This window comes from Nannospalax galili, unplaced genomic scaffold, assembly GCF_000622305.1.
Source record: "Nannospalax galili isolate Female #2095 unplaced genomic scaffold, S.galili_v1.0 scaffold1395, whole genome shotgun sequence".
NCBI lineage: Eukaryota > Metazoa > Chordata > Mammalia > Rodentia > Spalacidae > Nannospalax > Nannospalax galili.
In genome coordinates this window covers 324,346-345,852 of record NW_008336062.1, presented here as the reverse complement: position 1 = coordinate 345,852, position 21,507 = coordinate 324,346, and the positions used below count along the sequence as shown (strand labels likewise).

At 40.3% G+C, this 21,507-nt stretch overlaps 1 protein-coding gene across 1 annotated transcript in view; it reads right to left on the bottom strand.

Moving 5' to 3' along the window:
- Positions 1-21,507, bottom strand: part of Znf292 (zinc finger protein 292) — a 91,212-nt gene that overhangs the window by 69,215 nt on the left and 490 nt on the right. The window lies entirely within an intron of this gene.

Genomic DNA, 21,507 nt, shown 5'->3' with positions numbered 1-21,507 from the left:
ACTGTGTCAAGCTAGTGTCTCCAGATGTTCATCAGAGCAAGTTTATCCTACTGAGGTCTAGTCAGCTTATCTAGAGTCCCTCCCTGTAGGAAGATCGGCTCTTCCTCACCCAGCAATAATCAGTTGCCAATATTCCTTCAGTTAATATTGAGGTCTGCCATCCATTTCCCCAGTTCTATGCTGGGTTTTTGTCTGCTTGAGTTTGCATGGGACTTGTGTATGCTGACACCATGGCTGTACGTTTGTATGAGCAGGGTCCCAGGAACTTGTAAGACTCACCCATATGGTCACATACTTCCTCCCTGGCTCTTACCATCTTTCTGCCCCCTCTTCTACAATGATCCCTGAGCCCTGGGTGGTTGAAGTTTAATAAGGGAGTCCTGTCCAAGAACCAGCATTCTGCACTCTCTATACTTTGGTCATTTGTGTCCTTTTGTGTTTGTGGTCCTCTGTTGCATGAGGGAGCTTCAGCAGTGGCACTTTTATCTTAAGGGCAATCAACAGCTACCTAACTGGACTAAAAGTCCATTCAACGGGAGGAAACTCAAGTGTGGAACTGTAAACATAACCAAATACACATGGCTGGAGAGGTCACAGATCTTAGCGAAAAACCCCAAGACTGTCATATCCCCTAGACTAATGTAATTTCTTACTATGTGCCTTATATTTACAGACAAATATTCCAGTCACCACTCATCCAAGAAGCTTCTTTTATACCAGATGGAGTCTATTACCATGTACCACAACTGATCACACATGGACATTGTCTATGATTTGCCCAAGTCTAAGTGATACAATGCAACCTCTGCACCTAAGGCTCACGGAACACAGAATAGGGGTAAAGAGGACACTAATGAATCTCTCAATTTTCCAACTCTTTTACCTTTCCAGTCACATTTATTACACACCAAAGCCACTGGCTGATATCAGTGTTTTCAACTGGAAGAATCATTCCTTTGTAATTTGGACAGACCTGTGAGGGAATAACTGAAGCAAAGCCATATCCATGAATCATGTACAAATACCCCATTGCTGTAAACTGTTCCCTTTTTTCAGTATCCAAGATTTCAAGTATACTCTGTGTACATCTGTTTCAACTTGCTTTCTGTGAGAATTTTTTATTGTATGATCATATTTTTCAACAAGTTCTTTAAACAAACTACAGTTAGAGCAAACTTTCCAATGTGTCCCCCAGTCAAGTACAACTAACTTATTCTCACACCTGATGGAAACTTATCAAAACCTAGTATCTCTGACAGTGGACCAGTCTAGCAAGCAATGCCCCATTCTCCTCCTTGGTTACTGCTTCTGGTGCCAGTGTGCATAGCTACCGCTCTGGCTGGTTTGCACCATCACAGACATTCTCAAGTATGAATAGACAAGGGCTGAACAGGCAGTCACTTCAGCTCAGTAGCCATACATTAAGTCCAGTATTGCTAGATCTGACTTTTCCAAGAAAAAATAAAATCTCATTTTAACAAGTCTGATCTGAAATTAATGACAACTCTATTTTTCTAAAAACAAAAGGACATTAAATAATCTTTGGGCTCCCAAGATTGTTACTTAGTTCTAAGTACCATAGGTTTTTCCAAGCAAGTGACTTTTGAACAAACTGACGTGGTGAGTGGTAGAATTCAAGCTGCAATGGAAGGTCAAGAAATGAAGACAGTAAATATGGTACCTTTCCTTAGGCAGTCTGCTAATAAAGAACAGAAAACAAGAGGCAAAGAAAATCTTGTTATGGATTAAGAGACATTTCACGTGTGAAGAAAAAGCATCAAAGAAAGGTGATATATGAAGACAGATGTCCAAGGAAGCAGAAAGATGAAAGATGTTTGTCTATCTATAGACTAGAACACTAAAAGAGAGATGGAAAGTGCAGATGAAGATACAGGAAGTGAGATGATGGGGATAAAGTATATAGAATTTTTTTTTTTTTTTAAAAGCTACTTGGAAAGGGAACTGCCAGGGCCTAAACCCGAGTCCTCTCTAACAGCAGTCAGTGCTCTTAACTGCTGAACCAGCTCTCCAAGCCCTATGTCTCACAACATTGTCCTGGCTGGCCTGGAATTCTCTATGTAGACCAGACTGGCCTTGAACTCAGAGACTCACAGGCTATAATTCCAGGTATTTGTAAGGCTGAGGCAGGAGGATCTCAAGTTCAAGACCTGCCAGGGCAACTTAGGGAGACCTAATCTCAAAAGGGAGAGAGGGAAAGGGAGGGAAAGGAGGAAATGAGAGAGGTAAAGGGAGAAGGAAATGGAAAGTGGAAGAGGAATGAAGTAGAGCGACAAAGAGGAGAGAAACAACCACTTCTTTGGAAACCAAAAAAAAAAAAAAAAAACCAAGACGGAGAAAATTTGACCTGAGGGCTGGTAAAATGGCTCAGCATGTAAAAGCGCCTGCCCATGAAAGCTTGAGGACCCAAGTTTGATTCCCAGAACCCACAGCAGAAAGAGAGAAGCAAATCTGGAAAAGTTGTCTCCTGACTTCCACATGAGTGCAATGACACATGTGCCCAAACACACACACACACACACACACACACACACACACACACACACACCACACCACACATAACAATGGTAAATAAAATTAAAATTCAAGATGTACTTTAATCAACTATTTGTGTGTCAATTTCACTACTATATAACATTTGCTCCTCCTCTGATAAAGTATATTTCTTTATTTATACTATATATACGCCAGCACCATGCTTCCAGATATGTCAGGGCTTAGGTATCAAATAGTGAGCTTATTTAATGTGCCTTATTATGTCAGATAAGAAACAAAACAAGTCTTTAAAACTGAAAGTCTTGAATAGCAAGGCCTGGTGGAAAACACCTATAATACCAGTTTTTGGTCAGCAGAGGTGGGAGAATCACAAGTTCGAGACCAGCCTGGGCTAACAAGGAGACCTTATCTCAACCAGCAAACAAAAACAAAAATAAATGGGAGAGTTATGGGGAAAAAAACAAATATTACACCTTTTTTCTCATGTGGAATTTAGACTGACTGATCAATCAATCAATCAATCAATCAATCAATCAATCAATCAAATAAAAGCAGAAGGGGAACTTATTTAGGAGAGAGGAAAGGAGTGTCAGAAATGAGGGAGGGTAATGAGGCGCAAATATGAATGTACTATAGTGATATATACATACGTATATAAAAATGGTATAATAAAACCCACTGCTCTGTATGCTAACTAAAAAATTAGTAAGATAAATATTTTTTCTGCTTAAACAAAAGGAAGAGAAAGCCTTGAGTAACGGCTTTATGTTTCTAAAACAAAATTATTAATTATCTTTGAGGTACAGAAAAGACAGGAGAATGAGGAAACAAGAAAAGGGAAAAAAACATCTGTTTAAGAAGAAAGCATTACCAAACCTACGCATGGTCATTTCTACTACTGTGGCTGGCTGCTGCACTATTAATACTTTGGCCAACTTTCTGCAGAGGCTAATTTTTCTATTTTAGATAAGATTGGGCATGTTCAAAGTGGCATAACCAGAGACTGATTTTTCTATTTTATGCATCAGGTAAGACTTTAGACAAAAAAGAGAGGTTTCTTCTTTTTAATTTGAATACTATTTAGACAAGAAGCTGAAGTTGCTCCACCCAAGTGCTAGGGATCACAGCTAGGCCTCATGCATCTAGGCAAGTGTTCTACCACTTAAGTCATATCCAGGGCCCCCAGTAAGATTAATGCTCTTTAATATCAGGAAATGCCACATCATTCCTCTTACCTATAAGCTAATGTGTACCCTGTATGTCCAGTACATAAATGAACACAGCAAATAGTCTGCCTCAGGGCTCTCTATGAGAACAGAGACAGAACAACAAATCAACCTGAGTACCCACAGGAAGGAACAGAGTTGGAATTCAACTCATAGCTCAAAACCTATACTTTCAAATTCCTAGCTTTCCTCCTACCCTGAGCCACTTAAAATTTTTCAGCAAGCTGGGGGACTCTTCAAAACAATTTTCCTTTTCTTTTGAACAAAGAAAACTTGCATTTGTAAAGCCAAAAACTCCTAGTATTCCCATGCACATAAATGGAATTGCTGCCCCACACTGGAAAAAGTCTTTTACAAGTTATAAAATCTAGCCAGATGTGGTGGCGCATACCTTTAATCCCAGCACTCAGGAGGCAGAGGTGGGTAGATCTCTGTGCGTTTGAGGCCAGCCTGGTCGCCATAGTGAATCCAGGCAAGCTGGGGATATGGGGAGACCCTGTCTGAAAAAGACCAAAAAAGTAAAAAAAACGAAAAAACAAAAATACCTGATCTATGTTCTCTAAAATGTACACTTCAAACAAAGATATAAATCAGTAATATTGTGCTACTTTCAAAAGTAATAATAATAGGTGATTTGAAAATAGAATTATCAATGTTTTGAAAATATGCTAGGCCATTATCACACATAAAACACCTGAAGTGTTTCTACAGTAGCCTAAGTATAACTGAAATTTTTACTTTATATTAAAAGCCATTTCCTAAAACTATGACTTTGACCATTTCTTATAATGGCAACAAAAAGTCTTCACTTAAAGACAAAGAAACAAGCCAGGCGTGATGCACTACTATAATCCCAGTATTTGGGAAGAGAAGGGAGGAGGAATAGAAGTTCAGTGTCATCCTGGGCTGCACAGCTAGTTCAAGGCCGGCCTAGGCTACATGAGACTATCTTAAGAAAACTAACTGGGGGCTGCAGAGATGGCTCAGCAGGGAAAGATGTCTGCTGCTAAGTCTGATGACCTGAGTTCAATCCCCAGAAGCTACTAGGTAGGAAAGAACCAACTCCCTCAAGTTGTTCTGACCTTCACACACGTATGTGGCCACACATACATGGGTGTACACAAGTGCGTGTGCGCACGCGCGCGCGCGCACACACACACACACACACACACACACACACACACACACACACACACACACACACACACAGTTGCAGAGATGGCTCAATGGTTAAGAGCATTTATTGCTCTTGCAAAGGACCCGAGTTTGGTTTCTAACATCTACATGGTGGCTAATAACCATCTGTAACTCCAGTTCCAGGGGGATCTGATGTCTCTAGCCTCTAAAGGGCACTTGCACTCACATGCACAAACGTGCGTGCGCGCGCACACACACACACACACAAACTTTAAAATAAATTTTTAATAAACGACAAAGATTCAATATTAATTTCAAATATTAATTTCAATGCTGTATCATTGCCAAGCATCACAATAAACTGTAATGTGAAAATTAAAACTACTGTCTTATGTGACATGGGAGTAAAAAGGAGACTGGGGAGGGGTGGGAGGTTACAAGGGAGGGGTGAGGAGGATGGAGGTAAAGGGAGACAGATGGTGGGGATGATGAAGGGGGGAGAACATAATAAAAATGTGCTTAATAATGCCATATTAGATATCAATCTAATAGACTGTAAATTAATTTCATTTTTTTAAATTTAGAAAAATAGACTTAATTTATAGATTTACTGGAATATTACACCTGCCCTCTACATTCAAGGGTTTCTGCATTTATAGATTGGGTAAATGAGACAAAGACATTCAGAAATAACTCTGAGGGACAGTGAGATTGTTCATCAGGTAAAAGTGAAAGCCTGATGACCCAAGTTCAAGCTACTAAACCCATGTAAAAAGCTGGATGCAGTGGCCTGCATCTGTAATCCCAACACTCCCATGATAAGACGGGAGGCAGAAGAGAACAAGGGCCTGGAAGCCTGCAGGCCAGCTAGCCTGAAGGATGGAATGCTGCAGCAAAAGTGAGAGACCCTGTCTCAATAAGGTGGAAAGCAAGAACGAAACCCCCAAAGTTGCCCTCGACAACTACACACGTACGCATAAAACATGTTTTTAAAAATGCTTGTGTCGAACATGTACAGTTTTTAAAAAAATCAGTCTTTCTTAAGTAATACAAAAAACTAACATTCACAATGAATTGGGTACAATAGTAATCTAGATGATTTAAGTACACCAGAGGACATACCTAGATTATGTATAAGTTCTATGCTGTTTTACACAAAAAACTTGAGGGGTAATGGTATAGCTGTGTTAGAGCCTTGTCTAGCATGTACAAGGTCAAAAGTTCAAACCCCTAGCACTACAAATAAAATACACAAAGGACTTGAGCATCTGAGGATTTCTGATACCTGCAGGGGCTCCTAAAAATCAAGCTCCATTGACTGCAGGGACACAACATGTTGAATCTTGCTGCTGTTTTCCCTCCTTCTACTCAAACACTATCTACAAAAGGTATTTTTTGAAGGGAAAAAGACAAGTAAGCATTGCAAATATTTGCATTCAACATAGGTAAATTCTCAGGCAAGAAGTTAAGAGTTCAGTGAAAGAATACTTGCCTAGCATACATGAGGCCCTGGGGTTAATCATCAGCATGATAAATGAGTGAATGTATGTGCACACAGGCCTCACAGCCTCAAAGGTTTTGTGGTATTCAAAATTCTCAAGCAGCATTTACAACACTGGGTCATCTTTCCAGAAATACTTCATAAATAGGTCATACTACTGAATATACCAAGTTTGACTCTTTTCTACATGTTCAACTTCACATTCTTAAACATGAAAGAAGTGGTAGTTAGAACAGACTTTTTTCTTCCTTCTTTTTAGGGGAGGTAGGTGGGTACTGGGGACAGAATCCCCTAGCACAAGCTAAGCATGCACTGTATCACTGATCTCCATATCTAGCTCTGATACAATCATTTTTGCTTTACTTAAGAGAATATGTGATCACACTGAGCTGTTTTACTGTGTAAGCAGAATGGAGAACAATCCACGAACTACTTTATAATATCTTCAATGTGTCAGACACTGTGCTAGATACTAACTTAACTACCTGCATGCTAAGTATTATCATCCCTTTGCACCAAAGAAGGGATGATTAAAATTTTTTTTTATTTCGAAGAAAATTAAGTATCTTTCCCAGATTTTAGGGGACCCCACATATGTGTGTGCTGGATAGCTTTAGTGTCAACTTGATACACTGGGTTAGGGAGCCTCAATTGGGGAAATGCCTCCATTCAACTGGACTGTAGCCATGTCTATGGGATATTTTCTTGATTGCTGAGTGATGTGGGAGGGCCAGGCCACTGTGGGTGGTGCCACCCCAGAGAGGTTGTTCTGTACTGTATAAGAAAGTAGGCTGAATTGGACCAGGGGAGTAGCCAGTAAGCAGCGTTCTTCCATGGTCTATGCTCCAGTTCCTGCCCTGAGTTCCTACCTTGGGTTCCCTGATGAACTGTGGCCAGGGAGATGTATGCCAAACAAATCCATTCCTCTCCAAGTTGGTATTGGTCAGAGTGTTTTGTCAAAGCAATGGAAAAACAAACCAGAACAGAAATTGGTAGTAGGAGTGGGGTACTGCTGTGACAGACTTAACCCGGTTGTTTTTGGGAAGATTGTGGAAGTGTTTGGAACTTTGGGCTGGAAAAGCCACTGAGTGCTGAGAGTTTGTTGCCATGAAGCTTGGAACAGTTATACTGAAAGAATTGTGGAAGATGGAGGTCTAGCTCGTGAAGCTTCAAAGGGAAGGAGAGACTACCATAGCTGTTTGTATATCTTGAATTGAGAATCTGTGGTTTCTCTTTAGGGCTGAAGAATCAGCTGTGATTAAAAAGAGACCAGAACCACTGAAATAAAACCTTTGTTTTACTGGGACAATTGATGTTGCTTAGCTGGGGCTGAAAATCAGCTGTAAGTTAACAAGAGACCAGCATCACTGTTGCAAAACCTTCTGGGAGGTATTTCCTCAGGACCAGCACACAGAAGCTATGGTCCAAAGGGGGCCTGAGCCTCCATCTCAAGCTGGAAGCAGGACTTGGTAATGTGTGAGAGTCTCCTACATGGTTCTGGTGTTGAAAGTGTGAAGGGGTTACAGAGAGCAGTTGAGGTGTGCCACCCTGAGAGGCCAGGAAAAGCCATTGGTGATAGTGCAAACCTCAGTTGCAGTGAAGACCCCAGGATTGAAGGGGTCATGGAGAGAATCTGAAGCTTTGCACCCCCTTTTCAGTAGAGGCCATTGGTGAACGTGTAGCCTCAGTTTCAGTGGAGACTCTAGTTTTTTGGAGATGCTGGGACCATGGAACAACCACCAAGGGCAGCAGGAGGTATGTAATGGAGCCAGTCTCGGTCTGCAAGACAAACTGTGTGTGCTGTGGATGGCAGAATTAGAGAAATGGAGCTGCCAAAACCCCTTGGAGCCCAGAAGATTGTGAGTGAATCCCAGATGTCCAGCTTTGAGCTACTTTGCTGGATTTAGGTTTTGCTTAGGTGTGCCCAATTTTTCCCTTTTGAAATAAGACAGTACTTGTTTTGGAATTTTATGGGAGCCCGCAGTTAAGAGACTGGACTTTTTTTTTTTTTTTTTGGTCTTTTTGAGACAGGGTCTCCCTGTAGCCCCAGCTGGCCTAGAACTCACTATGTAGATCAGTCTGGCCTTGAACTCACAGAGATCCGCCTGCCTCTGCCTCCCAAGTGCTGGGATTAAAGGTGTGTGCCACCATACCCAGCTAGAGACTGGACTTTTAAGTGTTTGGATTTTTTTAAGGACTGTGGGACTTTTAAGGTTATACTGTCTTATGGTTGTGATATTGTTAACATCATATCTTGGGGACAAGAAATGGAAAGGTTATGGTTTAATAGTGATCTGTTTGTGTGTCAAGTTGACATGGGGTCAACTTGCTGGATAGCTTTAGTATCCGCTTGATACACCAAGGATGAGGAAGCCTCAATCGGGGAACTGCCTCCACTGGACCTATGGAGTATTTTCTTGATAACTGAGTGATGTGGGAGGGCCCAGTCCACTGTGGGCAGTGCCACCCTTGGGCAGGTTGTTCTGTATTGTATAAGAAAGGAGGCTGAACAGGGGCCAGGGGAGTAAGCCAGTAAGCAGCATTCCCCATGGTCTGTGCTCCAGCTCCTGCCTCCAGGTTCCTGGCCTGAGCTCCTCTACCTTGGGCTCCTAATGAACCCAGGAAATAGAAGTCAAATAAACCCTTTCCTCCCCAAGTTAGTATTGGTCAGAATGTTTTGTCACAGCAATGGAATAACAAACTAGAACAGTATGCAAAGCCATTTGGCTTACCACTACATAAGACTGAAAGTTATATACTCAAGTCATAAAACAGTAAAATGAATAGACATACTTGTGATGTGTAAGTAGAACAATTTAAACAAAGCTCAAAGTTTCTGTGAAAAAAGGTAAAGAAGAAAGTAAACAGCAGAGAAGGGAGAACACCAAGTTTATGCTTAAATTCAGACTTTAGTTCATGCACCGGTATTTCTCAAATTGGCTTTTGTGGTGACAATGCTGCACTCTTTCTTTTAAAATTTATTTAATAACCACATAATTAGAAGAAGCATTTCATTACAGCTTTAATGCTGCTATTTCTAAAAAATGTAAAATGTAAAAGTAGTCAGGTGTGGTGGTGTATGCCTGCTATCCCAATGCTGGGGAGGCATAGGAGGATCTTCAGCTACATAATGAGTTCCAGGCTAGACTGGGATACACCTCCCAGGCTCACGTGTATCTCTCCTTGACTCTCTCAGAATGTTTCACAATCCAGAGCTGAAGAGATCCCTAAAGTGATAAAGTTCTTGCCTTGCAAGCAGAGATTGACCTTCAGAACCCACGTAAAAAAAAAAACAAACAAAAAAAAAGAAACATGGACAGTCTGCGTCAAGTAGGTTAAAAGGCCAGCTTAAACTTGGAAACAACAAACCATTGGCTATGATCTACTAGCAGACCATGAAATCAAGAGTAACATTTATTAAATAGGTAAAAAGAGAGTAACAGCACATATGGCAGTCATGGTGGTACATGTATATAATACCAGCAGCCAGGAAACTGAGTCAGGAAGACTTTTGTGAAGGTAACTTAGGGTACATGAGACCCTATCTTGAAAAAGAAGAGGGGCTGGAGAGATGGCTCAGCAGTTAAAAGCACTGACTGCTCTTGCAAAAGACCTGGGTTCGACTCCCAGCACCTACGTGATCGCTAAGAACTGTCCTTAACTCCAATTCCAGGGGAATCCGATGCTCTCTTCTGACCTCTGCAGCATTACCATGACACAGGTGCACTTACACACATACAGGCAATATACTCATACACATAAAATAAAATATATATATATATATAAGGAAGGAAGAAGGAGGGGAGGGAGAAAGGCCAGAGAGCTGGTCCTGGGGGTATAGCTTAATGGTAGAGTGCTTGCCCAACATATACAAGGTCCTGGGATCCTGGGAGAGGTCCTGTGAGATAATTATGTTTCAGAGTGACAATAGAAGAAAAGGTTACATCTTATCATAAGCCTAAGTTAAAACTTCCAGATGGACAATCTCTCAAGTACCTACATATCTAAAACTTTGAAATACTGTTTCAAGTATTTCTCACTGGACTACCACTGAGATAAAAAGGACTTCAAGGAGCTTCATAAACGGAAAGGAATTTAAAAGCAAGTCCATCCATCAGTTAAGAAAAAAAGAGACAAGATAAGAATTAGAATGCTATTATTAGACTGTACAAGTTAGAAATTAAAACAAAACCAAAAAAAAATCACAGAATTCAGATCATGTTTAATACTGCCATAAAGAAACATGATAAAGAGCTCATTCATTCTAGAAAATTTCCCATTTTTCTATTTAGAAACTAAAATTAGAAAGTGGGGAGGGGTGTTGAAAAATGGGGCTCATGCTTATGATGTCCACGCACAGGAGGCTGAAGGAAGAGTGCTGCCATGAGTTCCAGAGCAGCGTGAACTACAGTATGAGACCCTATCTCAAATCAACTAACTGAATAAAAAATAAGGGACTGGAGAAATGGCTGAGTGGTTAAAAGTACTTGCTCTTCTTGCTCACAGAGGACACAGTTTGGTTCCCAGAATCCACATGGTGGCTCACTCCTGTTTCAGGGGATGACACCCTCTTCTGGCCTCCTCAGGCAACCTGTGCACATGGTGTACATATATACATGTAGGCAAAACATTCACACACATAAAACAAACCTTAAAAAAATAAAGCTGGGTGTGGTGGCACATTCCTTTATTCCCAGCACTTGGGAGACAGAGGCAGGCGGATCTCTGTGAGTTCAAGGCTAGCCTGGTCTACACAGTGAGTTCCAGGCCAGCTGGGGCTACAGAGACCCTGTCTCAAAAATACAAAATAAATAAATTAATTAATTAAAAATAAAATTAAAGGCTGGGTATGGTGGCACATGTTTTTAATCCTAGCACTTGACAGATGGATCTCTATGAGATCGAGGCTAGCTTACACAGTGGGTTCCAGGCAAGCTGCAGCTATAGGAAGGCCGTCTCAAAAAACAAACAAGCCAGGAATAACAGCTAATGCTTGTAATTCCAACAGTCAACATACTGAGATAGGAGGATCACCATGAATTTGAGGCTCCTGAGGTCTATATAGCAAGTTTCACGCCAGCCTAAAGCTATAGAGGCTCAAAAAAAAAAAAAAAAAAGTTCAACATCTCTTACTACTTAGATACTCCACTTAGTATATTCATTACTAAGGTTCTTTACTATCGAATGCTACTGCTTAACTTGTATATTTGCCTTGAATTTTGTAAACCCTGAGAACAGAGATCCACTCCACAACTCTTTTAATTCCTTTAACAATCCCATGTGAAAGGAGTTTAAGTATCTGACTAAAAATAAAGATATGCATTTGCTAATAAATCTTAACTATAAATATGTATACTTAGAGAATGTTAAATTTTTTACAATATAAAGTTAGAAGGAAAAAGTAACATTTTTCTTCAAAGGTACAGTATACAACTCCAGATATTTGAAGGGAAACAACAAACAAAGGTATTTGAGCACCACAGTATTTGGGAGGTGGAGACAAGATGATTAGGAGCTCAAGGTAATCCTCAACTACATAGGCTAGGCTGGGCTATACTTGTCTCAAAACAAAAACTCTATTCTCTTGTATTGTGAGTAAATGCTATAAGAGGCTGAGGACAGAAATCACTGGTACAACACTTGCCTAGCAGGATCAAGGCCCTGGGTTTGGATCTCCAGCACTGTTAAATCAATAAATGAACCAAGGATCAAAGTTATAAAGGTCAACTACAGAACACATCTTCTCTCTCATTTTAATTTCAGAACAAAAAGTAGGAAAAAGTTTGGTAAGTTTTTCATTTGATAAAACCAGCATAAGTGCATTCTAGAAAGTGGAATTTAGCATCTTCAGTGTGCAATCACATTAATTATGAACAGTTAAGAGAATTTCCCATGTGCATTATTTAAGTTTTAAAATTTTTGGTGGCTTATTACTCCCTCAATACCTAAAGTAATTATCACTAATTAACAAGAAAGCCATTTTATCTTCTGATTTAATGTGTCCTACAAATTAAGATAGCCCATAATAATCAAAAGTAAAAAAAGGCTAATTTCTTGAGGAATAGGCTTAAGCACTTTCAAAGACTGCCCTTACAATGAAAGCCTTGATCCTGCTAGACAAGTACTCTACCACCGAGTTACATCTTTAGCCTCTCGTAACAATTACTTGTTCTTTTTATTTTTTGGTCTTTTTGAGACAGGGTCTCCCTGTAGCCCCAGCTGTCCTGGAACTCACTATGTAGACCAGGCTGGCCTTGAACTCACAGAGGTCCACCTGCCTCTGCCTCCCAAGTGCTCGGGATTAAAGGCGTGCACCACCACGCCCAGCAGTAACAATTACTTGTGACATAAGAGAATTTTGTTTTGAGGCAGGGACTCATGTAGCCTAGACTGGCCTAGAACTTGTGCAGACAAGGATGACCTTGAACTCCTGAGCCTCCTTGCCCTCACCTCCAAGCATGCAGCTAAACAGAAGAATCAACTTCTATCAAACTGGTAAAACAAATCAAAAGAATGCTTTAAATAATATATAACTCAAATAGTAACCAAAACTTTTCATTTTTATTTCTTATAATACTAAGGCACACACAATGCTTAATAAAACCTGTCCCTGATTATCTTGGCCTGATATGGCTTATTCTCCTGAATACCTACTGATAATTACCTAAGCTGACACAGCCCCAGACCACAATTACTGGACAGGATTTTGTTGTTTTCATTTTTATTTTTTGATAAAGAATCCCGTACTATAGTTTAGGCTGGCCTTGGGGCTCTCAGTGATCCTCCTGCCTCAGCCATTCACCATTATCCCTGACTTATGTAACTTTAAAGCCAAAAAGTTACATAAGCCACAGAATTATCTGGAAGACAGATTTTTTTTTTTTTGTCTTTTTTGAGACAGGGTCTCCTTGTAGCCCAGCTGTCCTGGAACTCACTTAGACCAGGCCTGCCTCTGCCTCCCAAGTGCTGGGATTAAAGGTGTGCGCCACCATGCCCAGCCCGAAGACAGATTTTTAAGTGAAATGAATATACAAAACAAAATGGGACTGGGGATGTAGCTAAGTGGTAAAGTGGTTGCCTAGCATGAGGGACCTGGGTTCCACTCCCCAAGCACTACAAAACAAAAAGGAACAAGACGCAATGTAGAGCATGTTTTCTTTAACAATTCTTGAGTTCCACCACAGCAATACGTGCACACGTGCACCCCCCTCACCAGAAAAATGCATTAAAAACTATTAGAGAACTGCCTTTGTGAAAGGAGAAAGTTTTAAAATGGAAAGGAGATCAAGTTTTCATTGTGTGTGCTCTTTGGGTCTAAATATTATCTATTTCAATGTACAGTCATGTGTTGCTTAATGACAGGAATAGTTTGACAAATGTCTAGGCGATTTTGTCACTGAACACTAAAGAGTGTACTTACATTACACAAACCTAAGCAGGCCAGGTGTGGTGGTGCATGCCCTTAATCCCAGCACCTGGGAGGCTGAAGCAGGGGGCTCTCTGTGAGTTCAAGGCCAGCCTGGTCTACATAGTGAGGTCCAGGCCAACTGGGGCTCCAGAAAAGACAAACAAAACCAACCAAAAACAACAAAAAACCCACAAACCTAAGCAGTATAACTTACTAGTAGTATATACATTACATGTGCAATCCATTTTGCCACAAGACTATACATTTTCAATAAAAAGTAGAACGCTAAAAATAAAGCATAACAGCTGGGCCTGGTGATACAGGTTTGTAATCCTAGTTACTCAGGAGGTTGAGGCACAAGGATTGAAAGTTCATGGTCTGGGCCAATGAAATGGCTCAGTGGATAAAGGCACTTGCTGCCAAGCCTAGAAGGAGAACTGACTATCACAAGGTGTCCTCTGATTGCCACACTCCTTCCCAACACCTACTTTCTCTCAACACAATAAATATACAATGCAATTTTAAAAAGCAAGAAAAGTTCAAGGCCTTCTTCCTAGGCTATACAGAGAGTTCAAAGCCAGTCAGGGCAACTTAGATCACAAAAAATAAAAAAGGGATAGAGACGTAGCTCAGTGATAAGGCTGCTTGCCTGACAGGCACAAGGCCCTGGTTTGAACTTCCAATACAGAAAAAAGCAAAACTATTTTGTTACTTAATGATATTCAGCCTTTTGACATTTCTTAAACTGTCATAATGAAGCGGTATTTGAATCTTGCTGTATTAATTTATATCTTACTGGAGTCTCCTGAATATTATAACTGCTATACTAAACTGGGGGTCATGAATATAAATGTCTTCTTTTTGTAAAAGATCTTTTCTTTCTTTCCTTTTTTTTTTTTGGAGACAGGGTCTTCCTGTAGCCCCAGCTGGCCTGGAATTCACTCCGTAGACCAGGCTGACCTCGAAATCACAGAGATCCACCTGCCTCTGCCTCCCCAGTGATGGGATTAAAGGCATGTGCCACCACACCAGGCTAAAGATCTTATTTCCTGTGTGTGTGTGTGTGTGTGTGTGTGTGTGTGTGTGTGTGTCAGAGAGAGAGAGAGAGAGAGAGACAGACAGACAGACAGACAGACATATCACTGTGTGTGGGTACCCATGGAGGCCAGCAGAGAGCATCAGATTCCAAGGAGCTCGTGATACTGGGAACTGAACTTAGGTCATCTGGAGAGCAGCAAGCATTCTTAACTGCTAAGGTACCTCTCCAACTCTTTATCTTTTGAGATGGGGTATCAATAGGTAGCCCTCACTGGCCTTGAACTCCCCGTTCTTCCTGCCTCTGTCTCCAGCCTTAGCCACAATATCTGGCCTAAAAAGTAAAGAATTTCTGTAATGCACTCAGGAGGCAGAGACAGGCAGATCTCTGTAAATTCAAGGCCAGCCTAGTCTACTCAGTTCCAGGTCAATAAAGGGCTGACCCTCTGCCCCAGCCAAAATAACAGAATTTCAATTATGCCAAAAGGTGAAGTTTTTGCCATTTTTTGGAGACAGCTCAATACCTAGCCTGGGCTGGCCTCATGTTCTCAGTATTTTCTTACCTTTCAGCCTCCTCACTGCTGGGGTTGCAGGCTTGACCACACTAGGCTCAAATTTTTATTTTCTCTGTATTATTTACTCATTGGAGTTTAGCACTACCAGGGGTTGAACTCAGGGTCTTGGGCACACCACACCAAGCACCAGCTCTGCCCATGAACTACACTGGGAAATGGCAAATTATTTTAAATAGTATTCAAGTAACTGCTTATAATTGTGCTAAGTAAAAGTTTCTTGACCTCTCATATTATCAATTATATTTAAATTTAAAGATCTTTTGCCTGAACCTGTTCTGGGTATATTTCTGGAGCTTAGTTACCTAAATGTGAAAAGCGCAAAACAACTAAAAAATCCCTTTTGTTCGGTGTTTTTGAAACGGCACAGTGGGTATTTGGGCAAAGGGATAAATACCAGGGGCATGACTGCTGTGCCTGCTTTAGGAAATTTATAGGTGCTAAATGCCACTATCACAAACCAAGCCATCAGAATGTTGAAAAACTGCGTGTGTACATGTATGTATATGAATGATACAGGTCCACAACTGCAACTCAACCTTTTAAAGCAGATGCTAGGTTGGGGATGTAGTTCAGTGGTAAAACACTTGCCTAGCAGCACCAAGTCCTGGAGTTCAATCCCTAGCACAGCCAAAACAAGTAAAATGTTTAAAAACAGTGCCATCTATCAGAAGACATAGATTAGAAAGAGCCACAATCAACCAATCATCCAGCTTAGTACATAATGGTGTTAGCAAACATTCTACCCAAACAAGCTCTTACACTGGCTTCTTTTTCAATGAATAATTAATTTAAGAACACTGTTGGGGGGCTGGAGAGACAGCTCAGCAGTTAAGAACATTGGCTGTTCTTGGAGAAGACTGGATTCGAATCCCAGCACCCACATGACAGCTAACAACTGTCCTAACTCCAGTTCCAGGGGATCCAACAGCCTCTTCTGTCCTCCTCAGGCACTGCATGACACGGGTGCACTTACCTACATGCAGGCAACACACATATATACATAAAAATAATAAAATATTAAAAAAAAGAACACCGTTGGAATGTTTCTATTGAAATTTCCAAATAAGCTTCCATTATACTGCATTCATCTCGGACATAAAAATATAAATCACATTTTGTAATTGTCTTCTACCTGAGACTGTAAGGTACCTGAAGACAGGAATCATGATCATAATCGCCTGACTTACAATACTGACTACTGAAAAAAAAATACCATAAGTATAGCTAAATACAGTAAAATAGTCCAAGACATTCCAATTGTACACCCAGTTTTTACATACAGGAACTATAATTATTCTGAAACAAATAAATTATTCCTGAGTATCTTATGATCTTATTCAAAGTCTGTATTAAAATCATTAATGTAAATTGCTTACACATTAAAGCCAACATTCAAAAGACATAAGAATATGAAAGATTTACAACAGAGTCTCTTAGGCCCACATTCTACCTACCCTGTCCTCCTCCCAATAAACCTTTAAGCATTTATTTTTCTTCTCCATTTGTGCAGGAGATGGGAAGGATGATATGGAGGCCAAGGTTGCCATGTTAACCAGCGATCACAAGCAATTTCTGTTTATATGGGTTCACTATATTCACCAGCTCAACTTCTGCTACGGTAAGAATTCAAAATATAAACCGGGCGTGGTAGTGCACGCCTGTAGTCCCAGCACTTGGGAGGCAGAGGCAAGCAGATCTCTGTGAGTTCAAAGTCAGCCTGGTCTACATAGTGAGTTCCAGGACAACTGGGGCTACAGGGAGACCCTGCTTCAAAAAGGCTCCCCTCCCCCAAAAGAATTCAAAATATAAATGAGTCCAATTTTATCTCACACATCTGCAGTTGATGTTCCACAAAGGTGCCAAGAACATATATTGGGGAAAAGAACAGCCTCTTTAGTAAGTGGAACTGGGAAAACCAGATACTCATATGCAGAAAAATGAAACTTAACTCCTCACTAGATACAAAATAACTATAAACAGATTAAAGAATTTAACATCAACTATGAAACTACTAGAAGAAAACAGATGGGGCTAGGATTTTTTTTTAATATAACCTCAGAAGTAAAATTAGGCAACTATTATTATGTCAAACTAAAAAGTTTCTGAAGTACTTCTGTACAGCAAAAGAAACAATGTAGCCAATTTTCTTTGGAAACATGTAACTGTTTCTTCTCTTCTGTCTTTTTCTTTCAGATGCTGGCCACAGTCTGTGAATGCTTTTTAAACTCCCTATACCTCATGCTTTGGGCTTCCTTACTCTTTTTTCTAAAGCTCCCCTCCCCACTGTGTGTCTGCCTCTGGCCAGGTGGCTGACCTCCATGTCAGCTTACCTCAAGCAGTTTTGCTTTGTTCTTTCTCCATTCTGTCTTCCAGGCAGCTAGAAGATCTACAGCTTGCCTGCCTGGGGTTTTACTTTTAAACTCTAATAAATTATCTTTCCACTTAAAAAAAAAAGAAAAGAAACAATGTAAAAGATAATCTTCTGAATAGGGAAAAGAATTACAAACTACATCTCTGAGAATGAGTTATAATATCCAGACTGTATAAACAATTCAAACAACTCAATGGTAAAAATACTACCACTGAACTTTAAGACCAGGCAATAGAATCTTCCTAGAAGGTATATGACAATGCTGGACTTCACTAATCAGGAAAATGAAAATCCAAACCACATGAAGGGGGCAGGTAGTGTAGCCCAATGATAAAGAATGTGCTTAGCACCTGCAAGGCCCTAGGTTCAAATGAGAACAGCAACAACAGCTCTCGCCTCACCTCAGTCAATGGAAATTATTGAAAAGATAAAATTATAAACTCAGCTACCATAAAAGCCATCAATCCCTGAAGAGGCACCTGAAGTTTTATGTTCAGTGGAGTACCAAACCCAGTAAGTAACCAAAGTGCCTACCAACTGATGAATTAATAAAGAAAATGTCTCAAGTAGGGACAATGGAATACTATTCAGACATAAAAATGATGAAATTCTGTCATCTGCAACAATGTGGTGAAAACTGGGTGATGTTCAGTTAAATGAACCTAACACAGAAAGACAAAACATATAATCTCACTCATATGTAGAATCAAAATAAAGCTGTAGAACCAGGGGCTGAGGAGAAGGAACAAAGTTACAATCAGGAATGGCATGCTTTATTACACATTAGGGTAACAGAGTTAACAATGTCATGTATGTCTCAAAATTGTTAGCCAGACAAGAGGATATGGAATGGCTTCTTTACAAAGAAATGTTTTGAGGTAATGGAAATGCCAATTACCATGACTCAATCATTATATAGCCCACGAATGTACAACAGTAACACACTGTGTCTAATAAATATGCACAACTGTTTTCAGTGAATCAAAAAAAAAAAAAATTAAAGCCAGGTGTGGTGGCTTTAAACATTGGTTCACCTTGGTTTTCCTGAAGCATGTGAACAGCCCAGTTTGATAGGAAAACAAAAAAAACAAAACTTAGAAATAGTTGAATGATAATTCCAAGATTAGAAAACAAGGCAATTTCTAGCTCCTCTTCTTTCTACCACTGTCTTTAAATTTCTCCATTAAATTCTGTATTAACTATCCCTCAGGTAACAATACTTAGACACAAGGCTAAAGAAGAAAGTGGGTGTTTCTTTTTTTTTTGGTTTGTGCTTTAATTTTTGCTTTCTGGCTTTTGAGATGGGATCTCATTCTGTAGCCTGGACCTCACTATGTAGCCTAGGGAGGCCTTAAACTCCCATTCCACCTCCTGCCTCAGCCTCCCAAATGCTACAGGTTTGTGTCGCACCTAGCTCTATAGATCACTTTACATTCACATTATTGTGAGACTTCATAATTTGATAGTTTTTAATTAATTTGCAATTTGAAGGATTGGCTTTTAGAGCCTTATCTAGAATGAAAAAGGCCCCCAGTTTGATCCTCAGCATGGAGTAAACTGGGCTTCAAGTGCACATTGGTAATCCCAGCACTAGGGAGGTGAAAACAAAAGGATCAAAAAATTAAGGTCATCCTGGACTGTGGTCCAGTATGGAGTTTGAGGACAGCCTAAGCAACCCACTATATAGTGAGACCCTGTTCTCAAAATAATATAAATTACAAATTTTGAAAGCCACCCAGTATTTCATTACTATGTGATGTTCTGTCAGTCTGATAAAAACAATTTATGTACAATAAGACTAATCACTTAATAAAACTAATACAGGAAATTACCTTTATTATTTATTTATTTTCACCTTTTTGAGACAGGGTCTCCCTGTAGACCCAGCTCACCTGAACTTGTCCAGTATGGAGTTTGAGGACAGCCTAAGCAACCCACTATATAGTGAGACCCTGTTCTCAAAATAATATAAATTACAAATTTTGAAAGCCACCCAGTATTTCATTACTATGTGATGTTCTGTCAGTCTGATAAAAACAATTTATGTACAATAAGACTAATCACTTAATAAAACTAATACAGGAAATTACCTTTATTATTTATTTATTTTCACCTTTTTGAGACAGGGTCTCCCTGTAGACCCAGCTCACCTGAACTTGTTATGTAGACCAGGCTGGCCTTGAACGCAGAGATCTGCCTGCCTCTGCCTCCCCAGTGCTGGGACTAAGGGTGTGTGCCACCACACCCAGCTGGTACTTTTAGTTTTTTAAATGTTTCACTCATCAAAAGTATTTTTGAGGGCCTGTCTTTGTTCAATTCTCAATACCATTAAAAACAAAACAAAACAAAACACCCAAAAATTTTAGAGTGAAAATTTTGTATCAGACACTAAAGAAAGAGCCCTGCAATCCTTCTTCTGAATGACATTCCATTAATAATTCCCCTGAATTCCTCAAAGTCATCAGTGGTCTCTAAAGAAAAAAAACACCCAAAGCTAAACTAGACTTTAATATTTTTCACTGGTTAAAAATCTTACTCCAAACTCGCGGTGGTGGTGGTGGTGATAACCACCCATAATCCCAGCATTGTGGTAGCAGAGGTAGGAGGACTGCCCCAAATTCCAGGCCAGTCAGGGTTACAAGAGTAACACCCTCCTGCAAAACAACAAAATGAGCCAACTCCATTTATACATGAAAGCCTTCTACTGTGCATATTGTATTGAAATAATTTTTTAAGTTTAAAATATATTTTACACCTGAAGACCAAGACAGTAAGTGCGTACTTCCAGGACAGAGGAAGTGCAAATTTCAAAACTTCTTTAATATTAAGATTTAAAAACAATGACAGAATCTCTGTTGTCTTCAGACCAATGCTACTTTACAGGAGGAACTTTCTGACTGCCTTTACTCCTAGACAAATCATCCTTGATCTCACGAAGTTCTTTTTAAACAGTGAACCATCAAATAACACAGGAGAATCAAGTGCATACAATGGAGATTCTTCTGTAAATCAAGTATCTCTGCCCCTAAGAAAAAAAGATTTCAGAATTTGGAGGCTGGCAACTGAAAGTGTTAACTGCAAAAATTGCTAAAATGATCGCCATTGTTCAAACCTGTGTTTCTGAAACAAATGCTCAACAATGATACATCCATTAGGTTCATCTTAATGTATAAAACTTGTCTATTTCCTCCCCAATTAGACAATTTAATCAATGTTGTCCTTAGCAAGAAGCAGCTCCATGCAATTCCACACGTCACTGGAGAGTTGTGATCAAGTCCAAATGTAGACTCAAGTTGTGACTTCTGTCAAGAGCAAACTGTGTAATTAACACTCCAAATCCTAGTCAGAACAGGGTTACTGGAAAGCAATGTCCTTGGGCAACGAAAGAATGGAAAGCTCTGAAACCGGCCAAAGCACAAATCAATCCTCTTCCCTGTCACCAAGACACCGAACAAGAAAAGACCCCAAGAAATGGGGGCTGGGGTGCAGAGGGCCGGAAACAGTACTCTTTGGGAAAGTAAAGGAGGAAAGGACTCTGAAAAGCCGCCCCACGGGGACAGCCGACTCTGGAACCGTGACAGCTCCTCTGCAGCGCCCAGAGCTGCCAGCAGTAGAGGAGGCAGCACGCGCGCCGCCGCCACTCCCAGCTCGCCGGGCCGGTCGGCTGAGCTCGGAGCACCAACAAAGACCCTCCGGTGGGAGCCCAAAGTCGACAACAAAGGCCCGGACGCCGCGCACGG